Raw genomic sequence first — 21,177 nt, 5'->3', positions numbered from 1 at the left:
AGTCATATTTTCATATTCTCATATTTCTCATTGAGATTGTCATCTCTTCTGCCCTCTGCTAATGGGATTTCCTCATGTTTCATTTCAAAGCCTGCTGTCTCTTTTGTGTACCAGTTAACTTAGGAAGAGGATTTTTAGTTTATGCTAAAGCTAAATCATGCAACTCTATTTCATTTTCCATAATTATATAGATTTTTTAATATAAAATTGAGGAGTCTAGAGAATCACAATTATGAAGAAAACCATAATTGGTTTAAAGATATTTTGTACTCTTTTCTCATATCCAGCAAACATCAAAAGCACTGTAAATAAGGTCACAGGGATGATTTCAAATTATTTTCACAATTTAGTAACACACATTTGTTTTAATGTCAGGATACAACAGTAAAAAGAAAAGAAGGGATTCAGGCAATATTTTATGCCGTTTTGTAGGCTGTATAGATTGTAATGTATAATCTATTGGATTTCACAGTCCTAACCTTGAACAAGAAACAAAGCAAAATGAAAAATGAAGTATAGTGTGGATGTTTTTTCTTCCCAGATAGCATACACTTTCAGTGATTTGTACAATGAGAGGTATCTTGTTCTCTACATACTGTGTTCTCTTGTTTTCAGTTATTTTTCAGTTCTGTATCTTCTTTAGTCCTCATTTTTTGTGTGTGTGGCAATTTGCTAGAATATTTTTGTGCCTTTAGAAAAAAATAAGGAAAAAAATTACACTTTTCTTATAAGGATGATGCCTCCAGCAATCAAATAAATCTATATTTTGAAGCTGTTTTTAAAAATTCTGTGATGTTGGAAAGTCTTTGTTTTAGTATGCTCATATGTTTTACAGTGACATAAATTTTCTCTAAAGTTGAAAATAAAACTAGATGTATAATAAATTCCTATCAAGGTTTCAGTAGTAGCCCTTTAGCATACAAATATGGTTTTAAATCCCAGCTCTGCAAGTATCTAAGTCTTTTTTCTTTGGCAAGTTGTTTTTCTTTGCTGTCCTTTAATATTCTCCTTGATAAAACAGAAAGGATAATGCCTACCCCAGTGAATTGTCCTGAAGATTAAATGAAATAATACAGATAAATTACATGTGACAGATTTTGCTACATAATGAGCATTTTGGAAGTATATTCACTTATTAACAAAAAGAATAGATGCTAAATTAGGAAAAGATAATTTTAAGAAGTCAAGAGAGAATTAGACATTTAACATATGACTTAAATATTATATATCCATCTTGCTAACTCGTATCTGAATGGGTTTTTATTTGAAATTAATTCTTTAAAAGACTATAACAAAAATTATACCAGACAGTGTATTATTTTAATTAAATATCCAGCATGATCAGGATTAGCTTTTCCTTAAGCAGAGAGGTTGACTTTACAACCCAACTGCCAAGAGAGACAGATTACTTTCTGATAACATGGAAAAGTATGAAAAACCACATATTTATTTATTTAACAGATACATTCAAGAACTCACTATAAGTTAGGCATGATATTATATAGTGGGTATATATTGGTAAATGAAGCAGGCATAATCTGTCCCTTTATAAAGTTACGTTTGATGGAACTTAGGACAGAGAGACAAATAAGCATGCAAATCAACAAAAATGAATGTTATTAAAAATTATTATAAGTACCCTGGTTAAAAATGGAGGATACCAATGTAGAGATAAATAAGATGGGAGAGGACAAGGTTTCTTAGAGTAGTCAAGGTGGAGAGAAGTCAGGGAGAAAAATATATATATATTAAAATGAGAATCAAGAGATGAAGAAAATCCAGCAATGTATTGAAAGATGAGAACAGCAAATGCAAAGGTCTAAAATGGATGAGTTTGGGTGCTTTTGAAATTGAAAGCAAACTGATTTTCTGCAACTTATTAAAGACAGCATCCTTTGAAATGATGTTGGAAAGGTCATGAAACGAAATCATGGAGTACCTTACAGAACATGTTAAGGAATTTGCGTTTTATTCTCAGGGCCATGGAAAAGTCATTGATTGGTTTTAATTAGCAAATTGATAAAATTAGATTTACATTTTACGAGGATCACTTTGACTATTATGTGGAGCACTGTTTTAATGTGTGTACTATGCTCTGAAAATTCTTCGATATTGACAAAGTGGTTTATGAGTGTGTGTAAACTAACATTATATTACAAAAGAGAGGGAGGGTATTTGTTTATTTAATACCCATAGTGCCTAAATCAGTAATTTCCACTCCTGGAGGGGCTAGTTAACATCTTAAACACCCTAATCAGGAGTCTACACTGTGGAGATGATTCTGCCTAGCCTTTCATATGAAGCTACCCAAGTCTACAACGGGGCAGTTTGTCAGTATCTTTTTTTTTTTAACTTTTAAAAAAGTTGTTTAAAAATTGTATACCATTCTGCTCATTTTAAAATTACATTTCAGATATTTTTTTCAGGGATATAAGTACTGATAAAGTAGTAATTTTTATTGTATTATAAATAGTGGCATTTTAAAATTAAACCACTGGCATTTCCAAATTAAACCACTTAAAAAAATATAGCCAACAGAATCTAGATATAAGTTATTTGATACTCTCCATCATCCACTTAAAAATACTTAAGAAATATTATTTGGCAAAAACTTTAAATATTTCCCTCTATCCGTTAATTAATATTTCCATTTATTTTTCCCACAGATTTCTAGCTAAATGTAATATTTTTAATTGAACTGTTTTATTAAACATCTTATTATGCTATTCTGCAACCAAAGAATATATGCAAATTGAATCTTTTTTAAATGTTAATATTTTCTTCTCCTTTGATTTAGGATTGCAAGCAGGAAAAGGTAACAAATTCCACATATACTTCTGAGATCAACATTTTATCTGTAAGAAAAGGAACATATACTGGAGGTAACTTTGTGTTTTAAAGATTTTTCAGATTGATAGGCGAAGCATTTTTATTTATCATTTCTTAAAAAATATTAAACACTATGAATCTACATTCATTACTTCTTGGGCCAATTCACCTCCTCTTTGTAACTCATTTAGTCATGTCTTATTGATTCATCACTGCCACCTACTTTCAGATTTAAATATAGGATAAATAACAGACTCAGTATTCCACAAATGTACTTGCTCATGGCCTGCACTTCCTAATGGCCCAGTCTTGGCCCTAGAATTTCTTTTAGTTCTCTATCTTTTCCAAAAGGCAGGTCAATGACCAAATCTATGAGAAGGTTTGCTTTTCTGCCATCCGAATTTTCTTCTTTTGTCTATTCCTGCTTTTGCGTCTGCTTGCTAATGAACCTTTGTACTAGTTGTCCACTTTAGTGATGGTGGGTATGTAGATGTGAAAATAAAATCACGATACATTTGGAAATAGAACCTACCAGTAAAACGAGGTGCACACTTCACTAATTTACCTCTGCTCTTGAGTTGAGAGTATGCTCAAGAACAAGGACTGCTGCTCCCCTCCACTGGTGTTCCACATGCCCAGATCTTATAGCTTTCTTAGAGTTGTAACAGCTTTATGGGTTTACCTGATGTGGATGGAACAAAAAGCATGGCACAAACAGACTATACATAGGGCCCTCTAAAGGATTTGCTGGTGAGAATTCTGAGGGCAGATTGTTCAAAGTTCAAAGTTATCTCATTGCATGTTCATTGATAGTGTCAAGCTCATACATGAAAGCAAGGCAACGTCAACGCCTGGCTGACTCAAGTCGTAAAGATACAAGGTTCCAAATATAGATTTTAAAAACTTTATTATATGTATAGACAGCAAACGGAAAAATAAGCAAAAGTTGCCAGTTCCTTATGATCCTTGTCCTAAGCACTAAAAAAGACAACACCAAAACACAGGAGCTGAATGACTGCATTACAAATTGTGGAGCACTCAGTTGCTGTGGAGTCAGTTCTAGACTGCAGCTAAGTGATTCTTTATTCTGCAGCTCTAATGTGAGAGAGGCAAGACTGGAAGCCCCACACCTCATCAGAGCATGAGAGTCAAAGAAAGCTATCTATGACAGCCTCAGGGAGAGACATGGAGGTGAGCGAGAGGAGGCCTCATAGCAGCTCTTTACAAGCCTCTCATCCTCTTGTGTTCTTTCTGGAACATAATGATCATAAGGCATTCTGCTAAGATTCAAATTAGCAGTGGTTTAAGTCTTTGTCTTTGTGGCCTATTTAGATGTGTACGAGGTCAGCAGAGTACCAAGGTAGCACTTTACCCTTACAGACAGCAGATGGGCTGGAGTTCTATATGCAAACCATGTGAGAAGTCTGATCCAACAATTTCTCAAGACGTTTCAACAGTGTTTTTCTCAATAGTCCTTCTTTGTGCCTGCTTGCCTAGCACTTCCAGGCTATTCTTTCCAATTCCATCTACCTTATAGTATTACCCAGAGGCATCTTAGTTTCTGTCTCCCTCTCCTTATCACTTTCCTCATAAAGTGTCCCTTGTTTGTATCACAACAGATTCTGATAGCTCTCTAGAAAAAGAATAACGATCCATTAAAACTAAAAAACAAAAACAAAAAACTTTTTATGGCATTAGCAACTGAAAAATAGATATGCTTTTCCTAACAGTCTGTAACGAGAACCTGGGGGCCGCCCCATGGCCTAGTGATTAAGTTCAACACACTCCACTTTGGTGGCCTGGGTTCGGTTCCCAGGTGCAGACCTACACCACTCATTGGTCATGCTGTGGCGGCAACCCACACACAAAATAGAGGAAGATTTGCACAGATATTAGCTCAGGGCAAATCCTCCTCAAGCAAAAAAGAGGAAGATTGGCAACCGATGTTGGCTCAGGGAGAGTCTTCCTCAGAAAAAAAAAAAAAGAAAACCTTCAGGAGAAAATTTTGTCTTAGCCTTCCCGTAATCTCCAAAATTTGTACCACGTTAACATAGTAAAGGAAAAGAAAGGAAAAAATGAGAAGAAAAGAAAGACATAGGGAAACTACTTTATCAGTTTGTTCAAATACATTAAATTAGCATACTCTTCCTCATACAAAATTTACTGCTGGACTAAGTGGCATCAGAGGATGGATGTAATGAGGGAGGGAGACAGCAAGGAGGACTTCATCTTTCAGATTTAAACGTTGAATTGACCACCTTGTCACTTATTCATGCAAAGGATATTTATTTATTCTTCACTATATGGCAGGTACTGTTCTAGATAATAGGGAGACTGGAGTGAATGAAATAGACAGAAATTCAGAAGAGCAAAACTTAAAAAAGAGCAGTTTTAGGAGTCAGAGATTTTAGAAGTTCATTTTGTGATCCTCAGAGTCCTAACACATCCATGTGGTTTAAGATCAGAAGTTGGGTGTGTGAGACTGGCAGGGAAATGGAATAATTCCTTTGGCTCTGCCATTCTGTCTGTAGCTCTTCAACTCAGTCAAATATAAATGACCTGAAGAGATGAGGAGAGGAGGTCGATACCGTTAGGCAATTTGCTGAATTATTTATTCCATACATTCTTTTGTTCCAAGCTTATTTTTCTCATGACTCTTCAATCTTTGCTGCTCTGACATTGATCTTTAGCCATTTGGATCAGACATTGAGAGTTGATATTTTTTATATTTGAAACCTTGTTTTTCTTAAAAGACTACATCTTGAACTGTTCTCACCTTAATGGACAATGACTTGACTGGGTCTCTGCTCTGGAACCTCTACTTAACACAAGTGGAATTCAGAAAGCTTAAGTCTTCTGCTCAGTTGAAAAGGCAAATATCAAAGAGAAGTTTTTGTTTCCATATTTATATTTGCTAGCAATTCTACTGACTTCTTGAGTACACTCTCTTCCTCCGGTAGTTCTAACAGAGGGCACAAAATGTGCTGTGGATTCTTACAGTGATAAGTGTGCTCTAATAACATTTAGTGGGCAGAGCCCAGGGATGTTAAATATCTTGGTTGGAGGCATCTGCAACAAAGGAGTGTCCTATCCCAACCTTCCAGTAGCATTGTGAAATATCAATGGCATGCTATGTTCTCATTTAAGTAATTCTAACTCTTGTCTCTTGTAATAAGAGCGCCTCCTTCTCTTGGTTGCAATGACCTAAGTTTTTCACTAACTTTTCTGAGGGCTGTAATTATTCCTAATCACTTTAAGTACAATCATATAGAAGTCCAGGACTTCAATCTGGATTTATTCAGTGTTAACACTTTAGGAAGAATGTCTCCTATGGACTTAGCTCTGCACCACGTACTATAATATAAGCATGATCAAGACATCGTCCTCGTCTAGCAGGTGCTGGAAACAACAGAGATATGATCCAATAATGAAACTAGTGTGATAAGTATAACAAGACAATTTTTAATAAGTTTAAAACCTAGTGGCTTTTATGCACTCCACTCCAGTCCCCACAGTGTAAATGTAAGATCTACTCTAGATCTCAACAAACAGGAAAACCATCAGGAGACAGTGTTGACCAGTACTCAGAGTTGTCAATATTTCAAAATTATAAATTCCACAAAAATATCTGGTTATTTTTCTTCTTTTGAAATAAAAACAAAACACAAAAGCAACAACAGTGGATCTGCAATACAGGTCCAGCTTTACCTCTTGGCAACAATTAGCCAGAGATGAGCTTCAGCTCTCTCCTTTAGATAATGTGCAAGTCTCCCATGTGCCACAGTCCTCCTATATCCAGCTTTATTCACCCGTGTTACCTAACTCCTCTAGGTGTTTGAATTTATACCTTATCTAGATCTTCAGGGACGACTCAACACTTTTCTTTGATATCAATCAACACTTTTGATTAATGTATTTCTCCCTAACTGCTCATAAACTTTATATTTTAGCCTGCTTGCATATTATTATTTGTATATCATTATTGTGTAACACCTGTTTATTAAGCATTAACTTTATGCCATATATTATGTTTCTTATACTATAAATAATTTTATACAAGTAAGCAATTCATTGTGAATCAATATTACCTGCCTGATTTCACAGTTTTGAAAATTGAGAACTAAAGTAATTGGCCCATTTGTCTGAGGTCCTGAAAGGTGTGATCGTACAGAGATTTTATCCCAAATCTGTCTGACTCCAAAACTTAAATCTTACTAACCAATCTGCCTTAGTTATTATATATACTTTAACTTACAGTTTTTTGAGATATTATAAACAACTTGCAAATCAAAATTGCCCATCTTCAGGTGACTCAAGATAGCTAAAATTAGTTTCTTGATACAATTAAAAAAACCCAAATCTCAATACTAAATTTAGCTTTACAAAAGTTATTTGATTTGTAATTATTTTAAACCTATGTGTGCTTCAAAGGAGAATAAACCTAGCATTTTATGATTTCGCCTATTAGAAATAATGATGCCACTTCCTCCCTTTCTTCTTTCAACAAATATTGAACACCTATTTTATTAGGCATTGCATTAGACACTGAGGGAAGAGCATTGAACAAAATCCTTAAAGAAATTAAGTTCCAGTTGAGAAATAGAAAATGAGGAAAAATAGAACCTAAATACACAATGAAATGCTAAGTAATTAGAAGAGCTATGAACTAAATAAAGCATGGTCATGATGTTGTAGTCTGTCTTAGAGAGTGTGGTCTGGGCAGGAATCTCAGATAAGGTGACAGTTGAAAAGAGATCCGAAAGAAACAAAATCACAAATGACATGGAATCCTAAACGACATTTTAAGTAGTGGGGATAGACCTCCCTGAAATGGGAACATGCTTAGACTGTTGGAGCAACAGTCAGGGTTCAGTGTGGCTGGAGGGGCAGAGTAGTAAGAGATCAGATCAGTCAGGTTGCCTATGGGGAAAATGTGTGTTATTGGTACAGGATGGAAGTTTCTTTTCCACTCCCGATGTTTTCCACCAAGGGAGATCCTGGCTCCCTACTGCCCTCTCTGCTGTGTCTCATGAGCCACAGGGGAGTAGGAAAGACTTTTCTGATTTATTTGTCTAGAAGAAGATTCACATATGTATGGCGATGGATAAAAACTAGACTGTTGGTGATGAACATGATGCAGTCTACATAGAAACCGATATGTAATAATGTACACCTGAAATTTACACAATGTTATAAGCCAAATGACCTCAATAAAGTAATTTTTAAAAAAAGAAGATTCTGTACATGCACTAGTTATGTCCCTCACTTTCCATTTCTATTTTTGGAAAATAGTCGATTTGTAGTCAGCCTGCCTTTTCCGTTTCTCTATTTCAAGAATAAAAGGGCAAGTTCTGCTCAAGTGGGAGGTGGACAGGAGTGGGATGCTATAGTTTTGGAGAGCAACCTCAAATATCAATGCCGAAATTCCTCTTACTGTTTCACCATATGTGTGACGGGAAATCAATGCAGGTTTCATTTTTAAATGATCATCTTAATCAAAATTATTGACTGTCTAAAGTATTCCAATAAAGTTACTCGAGAGCATGCTAAGGGTAAAGGATCCTAAATGTGAAGAGATGGATATTCTCTGATCTGGCTACCACATAATATCTTGGTAAGAGAGTCAATACTTACTTTCTTTGAAATAAGACTATAACTATCTCTCTACCAATGGGTTGAAATGTTGGGCACTAGCTCTGCCTAGCTGTTACTTACAATAATTTTCCCTTCTTTAGAGCTTTAAAGCAAGAGCTCTCTTTAGGGAAAGAAAAATAAGGAAAAATTAAGGGGCATAAAATGCTCTTTTCCTGCTATATAAGGTTCCATCTCTTTGTGCTGCTTAAAAGAGAAGATCCAAACTAACTGTGTAGGAGTTCATTAACTCATGAACTTGACTCCATATAGCTTCATCAAGTACCCATCTCAGCCAGCAGTCTAAGCAAGGGGAGGATAAGGTCTTGTCCATTGTGTTTTCAACAATAAAGCCAGAACCCAGTACTATGTCTGGAATATTTAACACATTGTTGCTGAATGAATCAATATTATTGTGTGTTTGTATGAGAATGAAATCTGGTCTAGCATCTGTTTTATTGTCCTAGTATAATGCATGTATAATGATCTGCATATGGAAATGAGTGGTGGTTTCACTTTGTTTCCTGAATTTTATCTTTAAACTGTAAATTTTATATATAATATTAATATTTTATACATTTTATAGGGATCTGTGAGTATATTAATTTTTGACAAATAGCAATCTTCATCCACATTTAGAACATAAATTTTGGAAAAATGGCTCCCTTAGTGCTGCTTGAAAACATCTCACTTGTTGGCAATAGGAAGCTATTTCCCAAAGCACATTTAACCTAAATTCCTTGTCTATAAACACAAAAGCAGACATATGTAACCAGTAATTCACAAAAAGTTCAACCAAAATGTTTTAGAAGAACAAGAATAGGAGATGTCTTAGCAATAAAAATATGTGTAAATCAGGTTTGAAAGCAACAGACCATGTTGCAGGTTGTAGTCTATTTCGGCGAGCCTTTTTGAAGAAGTGAGGCTTCTTCTTCATTTCTTTTTATATAAAGAAGTAAAAAGTGGATAAAATAAAATAAAATCTGGATAAAACCTGCTTTTCAAGACCCAGAGGAAATGCAACTTCTTCAGCTTTTGCTTCCCTATTTCTTAATATCATTTTTTATGCTGCTTGCTTCTATACACTTGTTCATATTTTGATTATTATATATTTTCAAAATTTAACCCACAATATAATGAATTGTTTTTCTCTTTAAATCTTTCTTCCACTGACATACTACTCTATAAGCTTGCGCAGGTTATTGTCAGAGTGATACTCACTACACTACTCCACTTTTTTTTTTTACCTTCCGTATTCCCAGAATCTTTCCAGAAGCAAAAGTAAAGTGTTTGGATTTAATGATCTGTGAAAAAAGAAAAGATGAAGAAATTAAATAATGCTATTATTGATGCTAATAAAATGAAAATAATAACTAAACATTTATACAACTAATAAAGATTGTAATCAGATTTGAGGTGTGAAAAAAATGTAAAATAATTAGATTCTATATGTGTTAGCCAAGCTGGGCATTTACATAATTATTTTAGATCAAAATATTCAATGTAAATCTACCAGCATTTTAATCTCATCACAATGTTTATACTGGGTTTTGCCAAAAGAAAACTTTCAATGCATTTTACTGTAATGAATTTGGTACAGATTCTGACACTACCTATCACAAAAGTTCTACTTTTTTTGTCATTCTTTCATTTACCTCCTCCTCCCTTGTATTGTCTTTGCCTTATCCTCTTTCCATACCTTGTCACTGAGGAATCTCAGGGAGGCTCAAATTACTGACTTAGATTTTATCATAATAAAAAAATGCAACCTACATTTCTATGCTGACATTGACATAAAATTGACTAATAAATATAATCTTGTGACCAATCCTTGTTGATGATGATTTATCAGACTAAAAATTGGAATCCATTACATTTTTTTTCATATCAGCAGAATTCTTAAGGGCAGTTTTTGTTTTTTGTGGTTTTTTGGGGGGAGAGGGGAAGATTGGCCCTGAGCTAACATCTATTGCCAATCTTTCTCTTTTTTTTTCTCCCCAAAGGCCCAGTACATAGTTGTATATCCTAGTTGTAGGTCCTTCTAGTTCCTCTGTATGGGAGGCGGCCTCAGCATGGCTTGATGAGCAGTGATCTGGTCCGCACCCAGGATCCGAACTGGTGAACCCAGGGTCACTGAAGCAGAATGTGTGAACTTTTAACCACTACACCACTGGGCTGGCCCCAGAGAATTCTTAATATAAAAGTTTGTAGGGGAGCAGAATTTGCTAGCTCAAAAAGTGTCTTTTTGGATTGATCATTTTTAAGAACAAAAGACTCAGGAAGAAGCTTTGACCTCCCCTCTAACTGCTAAAAGAATTTAAGATAGAAGGCCTATTCCAGGAAGGAGCTATCAGCATAGATAACTATGGTATAAAATGAACTAGGTACAGTAGACAGGGAGGAACCTAGCAAGGCCCATTTAATACAAGTCCTCTCCATGTTCCATTGTCTTTGCAAGGCACGGCAAACATTTACCAAACATTTGCTTTTCCATCTCCATGTGAATTGCCTTCCTCCCCTATGAAGTCCCAAACCAGGACCCCCAACATCCTCCTTTGTCTTTAGCTGAGGATGATATTTAAGGTGGTGGCTTTGGCCATTTTGGTAAGTTACTGAGTTTTCCTGGGTTTCTCCCATCTGCACATGTTATTAAACTTGTCTGATTTTCTCTTATTATTTTGTCTCATGCCAATTTAATTCTTAGACCAGCCAGAAGAACCTAGAAAGGTAGAGGAATATTATTAACTTCAAAATATTCACAGAATTACATTTTGAGATTATTAAAAATCTTAAGAGTAATTTAGTCCCGTCATTTTGTTAAAGAGAAAAGAGATACTGGAGACATTTCTGAGCTGTCACATTACAGACTTTTAGAACTTTAAATATTATACTGAATTTTAATATAATTCCTTTTCTCGATAGAGAAGGAAACTGAAGACTAGACATCTTAAATATCTTATTGTAGATTACTCTGTAAGTAGTGTGTAAGCTGGGCCTAGAACCCTAAGTCTGTTCTTCTGGCTTCTATCCAAATGTTTTATAGTGGGGTTGTTTTGAGAACAGTTCTTTTATTGTATTTTTTCAAAAAGACAAATACATACTATAATTTAAAAAACAGAAAAAATTATGTAGAATTCTCCAAAATTATCCATTCATATATTTTCATAGTCCATATTAGTATTTTTCTAATGAATTCTGTTTTGATAAGACAAACTGCATTTTCATGTCACCTAGGAGAGATGACTTTTTGCATTTCTCTCAGGATAGGTCATCAGGTAAAAGATACTTTAGATATTGATTTATTTAGGTCTAGAATTCACATCTTGTTATATTTTACCCTGAATTTATGTTGGCACTTCTAGCCAATCTCAGGCTGGCAGTAATGGAGATTTGCAGCATGTAGAGCGTTTTAAAATGGTTGGTACAAGGAGTCAATTTAATCAGGAAAAGAACACTTTTTGGTTGCATTATTATAAGTAAATGAAATTTAAAACACTCATTTTAAGGAGGATTATTGTAAGTAGTTCTACAACACATGATTCTTTTAAAAATTTTTATTCATTAAATGAACTTGCTTATATCATTGAAAGTTATCTGTGTGCTTAGTGAGATTTTTAAAAAAGTATTTGTGTGTCTCAATTTTTGGAATACTAAACTTGAAACCCCTAAAAGCAAGAACACCTTTAAGTCTCAGACTTAAAGGTGAATATGCAAAGGGCTGCTCATATTTATAGTAATACTGACATGTGATAGATATTGCACCCCACAAACATGGTCACATAAATTATTTGAAGGTGATGACATAAGCACAATAAATCATTCAATAAATCACCATTCTCCAGACCGCATTAGAAATGTTGTTACTGTGGAGGAAAATTCATGATATCTCTTATCTCATGAATGTTATCTCATGAATAAGGGAATGATTTAAAATGTTTACTCTTAATTGTTTCTAAAATTATCATATTAATTTAGCAATATAAAATTAAATCTTGCAGCATCAACCAAAAGCTTCAGAAAGTCCCTTAAACGTTTTGCTCGTTGTAAAATACACGGATCTCTAATTTCCCTGCTGAGAGTATGGGTGCTATGCCATGATTTTTAAATAATTCAGTAAACTCTTAACAAGTAAATCGATCTTAAGGGGAATGCATTCGTTCAACAAACCTTTTTTGCACACCCACATGAACCAGGCGTTATGCTATGGCCACAGACAAACAGAATAACAATAAAGAGTTTGTCTTTTCTGACCTTATTGGAGTTTACTGCAGAGAAGGCTGCCTTGGTAGTATCTCAATAACTGCCAAGCTAGCACTTCCCAAAAAATGATTCTCTTAATTAAATCCTCTACCTTTCTATAGTGAAATTATTTAAGCAGTTGAGCGTGACATATTTTTACTGTTAAAATTATTAACATTTTTATTGTGTTTATTATAGTTCTTTGCATATCTCTAGGGAGATTTCTAAAATTCAAGTAGGCAAGGAGCCAATAAATTCCAAAGAATTTTACACAAGCTGATTTATAATAAGAAGGTGTTTTTATGCATTTGCAATAACATACAGAATACTGCTGCCACCTCCAGAAATGAAGATGCCAAACAACTACTAGACTTGCTATAATGTATGGAGAAAAAGAAAGGAGAACTAGAAGGGGTTCATCAAACCAAGGTGACAAGTAGTCTCTTACATACGGAGTCCAGAAAAACTTGCTTGTATGGGATAAAAGAAGGACTTCATGGTCCCAGGCGGCATTTAAATCCAAGTACAGAGATGGATACTTTTGTAATAGATAAAAAGTAATGGGAAAATATGGACTTTTTTTACCCTAGTTGAAGAAATATGATACAAAAAACTAGTGCATCAATATATTCTATAATTCAAAGATATATGCCATTAATAGAGACGAAAGATACGAAGATGGATAGTTGAGATTTGTAGGGAAATATTTAGATAAAAGAAAAACCAGCAAGAACAAAGCATATCTTTGAGTCTCTTTTAATACAAGTACAACATTTAACTTTAAATTCATGTGTTACTTTTAGATAGATAATGTCAGCCATCTTAATTCAAAGATTTCTGTGTTCGATCTGTACCACTTTATTATGAAGTTACTAAGGGGAATAGATGTGTGATAAAGGAAAAAGACATTTGTTAGAACAATTCTATTCGAGTATTCAAGATTTATGCAAATAGAGAGGATGTTTAGGATCATTGTCTTTGAATAATCTGAAGAAAAATGCTGTTTATTAAAAAAAAGTTTAAATGAAATGTTACACAGAAGGAAGCTTGTCTTCTTTTTCTTTCTCATTGTCTTTATTTTTCTCTTCCATCCAATCCCAGAGGCTATTGAAGGAAACTCATAGAAAAGGCTCAAACAGCACTGTTCCTCACATACACACACATCCACAAGACAATTTTCTTGTTACATTATAAAACAAATACTAGGCAATATATATAGTATTTTTGGAAATAGTCTATGACTTGAAATTAACAAAATAGAACCACAGAATTTTAAACTGATATAGAATAATAAACAGTTAATAATTGCAGAATAAATATGACTTCAGTCAGATTCACTTAGGAAACATAAAGGAAATGGATTAACATTTTGTTAATTTAATAGGATGACATAACTAGTGAATTTTAGTCATGTACTTTTTGTTTTATTTCAGTCTGTAGTAATTGTAACTATAATATTGGACGAGAAATTATGTAATTTATGTCTTCCTGCTGAAATGATAGAGGGAAAATTAAGATACAAAGCTCTTTGGCCAAGATCATAGTGTCTTTCTAGAATGGGATCGCCAGATAGAGTAAAGGACATTCAGTTAAATTTGAATTTAAGATAAACAACAATTACACATTTTAGTATAAGTTATGTCCCAAATATTGTATGGGATATTTATAATAAAAAAACATATTTGATGTTTATCTCAAATTCAAATTTAACTGGGCATCCTGTGTTTTTATTTGCTAAATTTTGGCATCTTTGCTCCTGAGGTTTCTGGGGCCTTTTCTTATGTTTCAAATGTATGCTCTTCTATTTACGACAAAATAAAGTAAATATACGGGTTCAGAATTTATCAATACGTCTTCGTAGACGAATCTTCCACTATTCCTAAATACAAAGTTAGAAAAAAAGAGGAGAAGTCAGAGGTTTTATCCTTAACATGGGAAAGGGGGTGCAATTATGCCTGAGGTGTTAGTATTGGAAAGGAAGGGAGTGTAAAATAATATAGTGAACATTGTCAGTGCATAGGGAAATAGATGAAGAGGTAAAGCTTCGTGCATAGATCCTGTGACATCATTTCTGTGATGTTAATCAACAGAAAAAATATTTTCTACTACCTAGCCATTTTCTCTCAAAAGAACCACAAGTTCTTTATTCATAATGAAATCACATTGGCCCCATGTTCTAGCGCATGAAAACGAAAATGCACATGCCGACAATGTGGCCATTAAGTAAAGGATTTTCCCTCCAGAGGAATTCATTTTGGTTTTTTTGTTTGTTATGAATGAACAAATAGGCCTTTGTGTACTGAATTGGCACAGCCAGAGATTACCGCTAAACCTTTTTTTGTGTTTGCAGTACAGCCATTGTGAAGACTGGAAGCTAAAATTTGTTTGCATGTCGTTTTCTTTCTGATTTTTTTTTCCTTTTTCAGGTTATTTTGCCACTAACAAGAACAATAATGCCAGAGGAAAAGATAGCTTGAATGAGACTGCATGATTGCTTTTCCAACTAAAATGAGTAGAAAATGAAAACACTTTAAATGAAGTGTCTCAAATAAACATTTAATTTAGGATAAGACAGCAAATGCATATATACCACCATATCAAATATTGAAAGAGCATTTATTGAACAGTTGAAAGACTCATTTGTGGGAAAATAAATGTAGCTCTAAAAGGGAGCTGCTGAGAGTAAATATGTAAAACCACATTTAAGCGGCATGCAATTAACGTGAATTTATACTAAAAAAATGAAAAACATGATGAGATTTTAGGAAATTACGTATTTGAACAAGAAACTGTTTCATTTTTTATCAAACACAAGCCTAGCTGTGCACCGGATGCTCTTTAATGAGCTGTAATTTCAAACAAACTAGAAAGTTTTACATTTATACATTAGGAAAAATAGATAAATTCTTTTCTCAATTCCTTTTATGTCTTTCTTTAAATATCTCTTCCTTATCTCCTCTACATGCTTAAATACCAGTCTTTCCAGCTCTTATGACTTTATTCTTCTTTTTTCTCTCCTTTCTTCATAATAATTCCTGCTTTTTATTGTTTTCCTCTCTAAATTCTCATGTTTTCTGGCATTCATATGCTTTTTCGGTCTTTGTGCATTATATCAATCTCACCTCATTCAATCCCCATATTTATTTCTAGCCACATAATTTACTTTTGTCATAATACCTGCACATTATAAACATTTGTGAAGTTACTAAAAACTATGAACCTAACAGGGAGACAGAAAATTTTATTTATTTATTTTTTTTGTGAGAAAGATCAGCCCTGAGCTAACACCCACCCATTGCCAATCCTCCTCTTTTGGCTGAGGAAGATTGGCCCTGAGCTAACATCTGTGCCCATCTTCCTCTACTTTATATGCGACACCGCCACAGCATGGCTTGACAAGCGACGAGTCAGTGTGCGCCCGGGATCCGAACCTGTGAACTCCAGGCACAGAAGCGGAGTGCGCGCACTTAACCGCTATGCCACCAGACCGGCCCCAATATATTTTTAATACATACAGAAATGATATTGTTATTAGAGTGCTTTGTAAGTCATAAAGCATTTTAAAAAATTATATAATAATAGTTGCTTTTACTTGAGGTATTATTGGAAATGTTGATGTCATATCACACATGACTAGAATCGCCTTCTAATTGTTATACCATGTAACTAACTATATCTATGTAACTATGTGTAATATATAACTATATGTAAAATAATTTCAATCACGTGTGTATAGGCCAATGAAATTAAAATATATTTTAGTTCCCAATAAACAAAATAGCAAAAGCACTGGTAAATGATAAGGGTGTCAAAATGTTAAGCAATTTCCCCTTCTCTTAATAGTGTTATTTTTATCAAATAGGGAGGAGGTGGTTATCAATAGATATGTTTATAGAATAAAAATGGAAGCTTTCCTGACTGCTTCTGGAGCCAAGAGACATTAGTATAGAAAATCCAAATGATTTGCATTTACTGCCAAATGTTTTAGTAGCCAATATCAATTATATCATTTTCTGTAGGTTCAGCATTCAGAAGATAATTAAAGTTAAAGAAATGAAAGTAAAATTGTTAAATGGCTTTAGTTTTCTGATTTGATGTTAAAAAGTGAGACCTACAGTTATATTTTGCCTATTTTGTACAGGATCCTCAGTCAGAATACAATTTATTTTATTTCTACATTTTTCTACATAAATTTTGATATTTTGCATTTATATGATTAAAGTTCCTAAATCTTTTAAACTTTCTTTAGATTGATGATCTATTTTTCCAATAATTTGCAATGGAATGCAAATTACCCATTAAAATAATTTTTTATTCCATATGATAAATTATAAATTAAACTCTAGTTATGAAGCCTAGATCAAAAACCTATTCTGTCACCTAACTCATTGATTTATTCTTCATTATTCCCAAACTTTAATAATCTCTATATCAAGCAATAAAAATATAAACAAATCTGATAGACTGAAGGACTTATTAATGGTAATCAGATTATCACAGTACCATACTTTAAATTTCACCCCATTTCAAACCATTACGTGACTTTTCTAGTCTGATTATTTAATTTTGCCCAGCTAAATTTTGTTATTGAATTGGAGAAAATCTCACGTAAATTTATTAAAAATCGCCTGGTTTATTTAAAACCCCTGTTAGTAGGCAGACCATCCTTTCCCCCCATTATAAATGTTTGGGAATCTGTGTTGAGTCTCCTTTTATGTTTCTTTGTATTTTACTTGGACTTGTTTTAAGAGAACACTTAAACATGTAACCATGTCAATTTAAAAGGTTGGATTTCTTTGAAAAGCATGTTAACACATTGAAGATCCACTCATGGACCACCTTAATATCAAAACCATTATGATCTTGAACAAACGTTTTGTTACATTTAAGGGGAAAATTCACAGACTATATTAAGAAGATCATGCCACCTACTTTTAAAATGGAGTATAAGTAAATCTATTTCAGAGATACTCATAGCCCTAGGATCTCATGATGTCAGAGTTTGGAGAGAAAAAATCAAGGATATACTTCAGTAGACCAGTTCACAGTCTATCCAGATCTTTTGTCTATATCTAATAGCACCAATAATCATACCATGGAAAAAGATGGTGATTGTTATTTTCTGAATGTTTATGACCCTCCAAACTCATATGTTGAAATTCTAACCCTCAAAGATGATGGTATTAGGAATTAGGGCCTTTGGGAATTGCTTAGGTCATGAGGGTGGATCCTTCATGAAGAGGATTAGGGTTCTTAAGAAAAGACCCCTTACTCCTTCCACTATGTGAGGACACAGTGAGAAGGTGCTGGCTATGATCTAGGAAGAAGGCCCTAACCAAAATGAGACCATGCTGGTGCCTCAATCTTGGACTTCCAGCCTCCAGAACTGTGTGAAATAATCTGTTGTTTATAAACCACCCAATCTGTGGATCTTGTTATAGCAGCCACATGGACTAAGACAGTGATCAAGTCACACTTCTCATTTTGAAAATACTTGGCTGCCCAAAGAGTGCATGTATGCTCTATGGCTTCACCCTTCTTGGCTCTTTCTGCACTTCTTGATACAGATATTCGTAAAAGGTAAAATAGCTGACATTATCATTAGTGTAAATATAAAGCAACTCTTCATAATATGAAAAGGCAGATATGTTTCTGGCCTTGGGTCTTATTTCCCAACCAGTATCCTTGACACCAGGGTCTCTGGCTAACTGGACATGTTCGGGATGTACACACTCTCCTCTCTGCACTCCTGAGGTCCATCTCCACATTCCTTTTGATGCTTCCTGTGGTGTTGGTACTCACAATAGCGCTTGCATTACCTATGACACTGACAGGGGACCTGATCTATATCCAGCTTCTCTGCTTGTAGGCGGGTAAGAAAACAGCTGAGGCAAAATCTAGGGACATAATAACCTGTAAATTGAAACAAGAGATTTTCAGAGTCACAAGCTAAGATGTTCTGTTCTCTGTGGTGTCTTGTTAAAATAGATTCCTTAGCCTATTTTTCTCTGGTGAATCAAGTTTTCAGAAATAAGCACCTGGGACCCAAGGCATCTGGGTGGCAGGTCAAAGCTTTTGTCTCTCTCATTGCAAAGAGTTTCCAGGTCCTGCCAGCATGACAAGCTCTCCAGACTAGAGGAAAGTCTTTCCTTAAGCATTTACTCACATCAGTATTCTTTTGATGTTTTATTTTCTGTTTGCTTTTTTATCTAAAGACCCACAAAATTGCCCTTACATTTTTAGATCTGGAAAAAGGATGTTAAAGTGGTTGTTATTTTATTTTAAGGTACCAGAATTATACTGCAATTGGCAAGGATAAAAATTAGAAACAGGGTCTAGAACCCCACATTGTGGCAAGCGTGAGCCAACAGCATTAGCTTATACCCTTCCAGAACTGTCTCTACAATGAAAATCAAATACCAGAACTAGGAAATGATTTCCCAGGAGCCTCTGACAGGCAAAATCTGTACTTCTCAAAGACCTCATGATCAGACCATTCACGTCCAAACTGGGACACGTGCCGACTTTCCTGCAGATGTGAAAGCAGACCTCACCCATGTAGCCAGAAGTTGACCTGTAAATCTGAGAGTAGAAATGCATTAGAAATCACTAGCATATAGGGCCAGCCCCGTGGTTTAGCGGTTAAGTGCGCACGCTCCGCTGCTGGCGGCCCGGGTTCCGGTCCTGGGCGCGCACCATCACACTGCTTCTCGGGCCATGCTGAGGCCACGTCCCACATACAGCAACTAGAATGATGTGCAGCTATGACATACAACTATCTACTGGGGCTATGGGGAAAAAAAAGGAGGAGGATTGGCAATAGATGTTAGCTCAGAGCCAGTCTTCCTCAGCAAAAAGAGAGGAGGATTGGCATGGATGTTAGCTCAGGGCTGATCTTCCTCACAAAAAAAAAAAAAAATCACTAGCATATAAAGAGATTAGAGTCTAGTCAGTAGAGACTCTTGCAGCTGCTCTAGTGCCGTCCTCAAACCAGAATGAAGCCAAAAGTGAGATTATATCCAGGGTTCAGATTCTCCACACGTGCCTTCAGAGAGACTGTTGAGCCCAAATAACAAACGAGCGTTGACAGATCTCATTTTCAGGCAGTTTGAGTCAATAGAACATATCCTACGATTATCCAGATAACTGGATGTATTTGAAAACTTTAGGTTGTTACCACACCTTAATGAAAAATAACACTGTAGGTGAGGTCAAGATGGCGGCGTAGGCAGACTCTGAACTCACCTCCTCCCGTGGACACAGCCAATTTACAACTACTCGTGGAAAAATTACCCCTGAGACAGAACTGAAAACTGGATGAGAGGAACTCCTGCAACAACGGACAATCCTAACTGGGGTGGAAGAGGCAGAGACTCCCTTCCGGAGAGGAAAAACGCCGCCTTCACAAGCCGCCAGCTTCACGGCCGCCGGGAGCAGCTCACAGGTACGCAGCCTCCCTGGAGGCGCGGGGCCCTGAGCCGGGGAGCGCCCCTGCTGTGGGCATTTTGTGGACCCAGCACAATTGAGACCAGCAGCATAATATCTGACTTTGCCTGCTACTAAAGCATTGGGTAGCACCCCCAGAAAACCCGGTTCACAAAGAAACTAAAACTGGCTCTTAAAGGGCCCGCGCACAAACTCACCCGTTCCAGAAAGCATCCTAAAATCACCAGAAAGAAAGGTGCACAGTGCTTCGGTGACAAGAGACTCACCTAATAGGCCCTGAGTGCATCTCGGTGAGGGGTGAGACCTCTCCAGGGACTGGGACATTGGCGGCGGCCATTGTTGTGGCCTGGTGTGAGCGTGCTGACACGGACGCCATTGGAGTTCTCCCTGAGACCTGCTGGCCCGGGGTCTGCTCCTCCCGCTGGAGCGCCGATTTAATCCAGCTCAGCCAGGGCAGGCAGCCCACCCTAGAGATTAGCCCCACCCAACAACAAGCCCTCAGGCAACGTGTGGGCCTGCATAGATTGGTGACTGGATTCTCTGCAGCCTGGCAACTGGGCTGACTTGAGCGGGGCAGGGTGTGCGCGGGGAGCGGGTGGAGAGTGTGGGGCGGTGGCGGAGTGTGTGGGGCTCCCGCCGTGGAGAGACTGGGTCCGCTTGGGGGGGTCGGGGCGCTCACATGGGGCAGGACTGTGTTGACTGTGTGTGTGGACCTGTGGGCGGCAGGGCTTCTCAGCCACAGAAGACTTGTACTTCTCAAAGACCCACATAGGAGGTTTGCTCCACCTTCCAAAACCTGAAACAATTGGGTGCTCCTGTGCCTGAGGCCAGCCCCACCCAGCTGCAATCCTCAGAGAGCTGACAAGAGACCTAATAGGCTAGAGGCTTACAGCAATTGTAAGGCCCTGAGCCTAACAACCTGCCACGGTGGGGGCCTACTCACTTAAAAGAAATACTGCAACACAAATGTGTTATTAGAACTTGCAGCCAACTGTGCTGGGGCTCCCCACAGCTGATAAAGAGACTGAAGGG

General features: G+C 36.1%; 1 long non-coding RNA gene across 1 annotated transcript; it reads right to left on the bottom strand.

The window, feature by feature from the left end:
- Nucleotides 1-217: 217 nt before the first annotated feature.
- LOC147916078 (uncharacterized) lies at nucleotides 218-20,816 on the bottom strand. Its single transcript, XR_015553394.1, has 3 exons — nucleotides 20,412-20,816; nucleotides 9,708-9,764; nucleotides 218-689 (listed from the first exon to the last, which is right to left on the bottom strand). It is a non-coding gene; the product is annotated as an uncharacterized LOC147916078 (long non-coding RNA).
- Nucleotides 20,817-21,177: the final 361 nt, after the last annotated feature.

The sequence above is a fragment of the Ceratotherium simum genome, chromosome 10 (assembly GCF_057802395.1).
Source record: "Ceratotherium simum simum isolate JZ-2026a chromosome 10, ASM5780239v1, whole genome shotgun sequence".
NCBI classification, from domain to species: domain Eukaryota; kingdom Metazoa; phylum Chordata; class Mammalia; order Perissodactyla; family Rhinocerotidae; genus Ceratotherium; species Ceratotherium simum.
The sequence above is the reverse complement of the archived record's forward strand: the minus strand, read 5'-3'. Positions and strand labels throughout refer to the sequence as shown.